This window comes from Apostichopus japonicus, chromosome 8 (genome assembly GCF_037975245.1).
Source record: "Apostichopus japonicus isolate 1M-3 chromosome 8, ASM3797524v1, whole genome shotgun sequence".
NCBI classification, from domain to species: domain Eukaryota; kingdom Metazoa; phylum Echinodermata; class Holothuroidea; order Aspidochirotida; family Stichopodidae; genus Apostichopus; species Apostichopus japonicus.
Genome location: NC_092568.1, coordinates 10,391,567 through 10,395,348, shown reverse-complemented (window position 1 = coordinate 10,395,348; position 3,782 = coordinate 10,391,567).

The window sequence follows — 3,782 nt, the reverse complement described above, 5'->3', positions numbered from 1 at the left end:
TCTATTCTCTTTTATTTGGGGGCGGGGGGGGGGGGGGCATGGGAGACGGAAGTCTCAATGACCATGCCATTGCTTGCCTGTGTGGTCATGACTGGCCATTGTATGACCCTGGCCTGTATCTCAAGAAGTACAACTTGGATGCATACTAGTATACTTATGCGTAGTACGAGCCTTTTATATAAGTGGTAGATATGAAATGTGGTTACCATCTGAAATCAGCTGCTTGCATTTATAGCATAATTTTCTGATCAGGCAACAGAACCTTGTCTTGCAAGTTTGTTGAATTAAAGTCGCTAGAGATTATAAAATCTGATTGAAGCCTTACATCTTGAAATCACCATTTAGCCTAAATGAACTCCACTTTAAATGTTGAGACACATAGCATAAACTACTTTGCATATGAGCATCTGGACTTCAATCATTGTTGGCCAGTTTAGTTGTAGAGATATATTATCACTTTACTTGAGCCTTTTTAAAAGGGAAAGAAGCTGGCTAGAGCTCCTACCGAACAATGCTTGAGTAGATTGTGAAACTTGTGGATTATGATAATGAAAGGTAACCAGATGATGATCTTGTGAAGCAGGGGGCATTCCAGCCCTCCCTTCTTGCGCACATCATTGGCTTTTATTGCTTTTTGCCAGATAATGGTACCGCTAGGAACCACATCGTGACCGGGTTTGCGTTACTTTACCAAACAAATGTCTTACAAAAACATAACTGGATCTATCCACTAGCCTAACAAGTAAAGAATTGTCAACGAATTTAATTTAATAGTCTTCCATTTTTCTAATTTGGAACCCATAAAAGGGGTTTTCTTATATAATCGTCCCTGCATGATACTACCGAGGGGATACCATTAGTACACGGTGCTTTTTCAGGGACCTTAAGTTTCCTCGAAACGGTCGAGTTTGATTTCCCAGATTGCGTGTTAACGGAAACGGGTTAAAGCGCTAAACGTTCAATGTGAATTCTGGACTGCTCACATAGCGTAAACATCTTGTCGTACAGATTTCATTAATATATCTAGTGAGAGCAAACTGCACCACTTGTATGGCATTAAATCTCTCTCTATTGTTATTAACTTGTTTCGAATAAGGAAGATGTGGTTCGTCAATGAGTATCGATAAAGTCCATTAGTGTGTTATGTGTTGGACATAACGGGAACTACTTGGTATTCCATCAATGTCAGTTTTCTTCATCTGTTCCTTGTTCATCAGAATGTAGTCCATTGACTTGTAAAACAAATAGAATAAAAAACAAAGAATTGGGTAACATTCTTCCAAGAAGTTTTATCCCGAGACGTATACAACGAACATATAGACCGAAGAGTTGAAGACATCCCCGAAGATCATGTGTAGTATCTGTTCCCTTTCGAGGGGATTGGTTATACACACCTGACGATTATCACACAGTCTCGATGCAAGAGGACTGGGGTTGAGAGCGGATCAGATGTTCGGTAGTTTGGTTTTCGTGCCCAGGTTCTTTCCTGGGTGACTTTTCTTAAAAAGTATCCCTGGTAATAAATCATAGGAGAATGATCGACAGGTAGATTTTGCTGTGACTTAAATAATTAAATAATGAGTAAGGCAGAATTTTAGTCTTGATGTGATAATACAAAGAAAACAGACAACTTTGAGTCCAATAATGTTTCTGTAGCTTTTCAGTATTTTTCAAGATATGTATCGTTAAATATACTAAATTTCTGGAATATTCGTTTATTTAGGCTAACTTGATGGTGACGTCGGCTCCTCACTGCAATTCTTTTGTTGCAGTTAATCCGTTGTTATTGAGGTCAACCAGAATATATTCGTTAATCTTCATATAAGCAACGGAGCACCCTTGGATGGCATTCGACATCATTTGTCCTTGACAAATTTGTAATAAATTATAAACATGTCATTTGAGACACTGGCGGATCCAAGGGGGGGCCAAGGGGGGCCATGGCCCCCCCCCCAAAGGTGAGCCAAAAAGTGTTTCCGAACATCCGCTAAATCATATAATTGGAAATTAAAAAAATCGAGAGGAATAGCAGTGGTAGACTAGTCTTAACCTTTTCGTTTTCTGGTTTAAAATTAAATGCAGAGCTCCCAACTGACCCGCAATTCGCGGGAATTAGACCCGCATTCTAACACCCAAACCCGCTGCCCCGCACAAGCGTCCGAAAAAACCGCATTGTAATTGTCAAGTATACATAAAAAAATTTGCATCAAATTTTGACTTAGCAACCATCATTTCTTTAGCATTTAGCATAATAGAGTATAAAACCTCCTTTACAGCATCATTTGAACCTCAAATTAGCCTATAATTCTTTTCATTGGGGCGAGCAGCGAACATTTTCATGCCACGGGAAAGAATGAATTATCACCTACTATTCAATTTATTGATGTTACACACAAAAAAAATGCATATTTCTCAGAAAATTTTGGGTGACAAAAGCCTTTCTAAGTGCCACCATTTTACATGTAGGTATCACCAGGATTCCAAAAAAATTCAAAAGGGGAGGGGGACACCCCCTCCCCTTATACCCCTCCCCCAGCAGTGGCGGCGGAACCGGGGGGGCTTGGGGGCTCAGCCCCCCAATGAAAAAGTTGAGGGGGCAAATGCATGATAAGTCCCCCCCCCCAATATTTACCAAGGCTCCGAAACGTGCATCTGCCCATATTTCAATGCATACTTGTCGATCTGTCCGATGCACACGTATACTATATAGGTGTAATAATTTTAGTAATTGTTGGGGGACCCTCGGCCCGTCCCCTGGCTATAGACCACATTGTCACCCCAACCGCGTCTTCACGCCCCGTGAAAAGTGGAAGCAGTGAGTGTGAGTACCGGTAAGCGTAACACAACTTCGTCTTAGGCCAATGACTTGCCTCATTTCAGCCAGTTCTCCAACATCCCCTTACTTAGCGGCGGAGCGTATATATACACAGTCAGGGGCGGATGCCCCCCCCCCCCCGGACGGACTCAAATGGACTGCTGGCGCCCTTTTCAGCTTTTCACTACTTTTTACTTATTCGCGATTATTGACTATTTTATTGCGCTCTCATATACATATTGACATTTGTCATATTCTGTTGGTGTAATTTTCCGACAAAATGGCGACGACACCTATTTATTCTCCGTTTATCTGCAAATTAGCAAGGCCCGGAAAGGGTCATTTCCTGCAATCTAGGGAGTATCTTTATCCAAAATTTTTCTGTACGCTCCGCGCCAACCTATGGTGGCGCTCCACTTAGATAGTGTTGAAAGCGCCCCTACAGACCATTCTTGCCCCCCCCCCCGACCAATACCCCAAGCTCCGCCACTGCCCTTACTACACTCAAAAACGTCTTTGCGAGTACACTACGAGTAATAGCTACTCTCTTAAAGCACCATCGAATATACAAAATTACAATATTTTTACAGACTTTTACGTGCAATCTGCAGACTTGAGACCCATATTTTATGGATAGGTATTCGCAGCATAAAACACTCGGGAAGTGCCGTTTCCGGCCATCTGGGGGTTTGAAAAAACCCAAAATTTTCTTGTACGCTCCGCGCCAACCGATGGTGGCGCTCCGCTTAGATAGTCTCCATACATTAGCCCCCCGCCCAAATAATTTCACCGTTCTGCCGCGCCTGTCCCCCAGGACGGCGATTCGTGGCATGGACCAGCATTTGCCTTCTCAAGAGTTGGGAGCTACGTAAATGTATGAGCATGAGGATTTACAGTTTAACACCATTTTGCAGTTACAGAACCTATGAGAAATAAAATTTCTTGAGAAAGATGATCCCAACTTTGT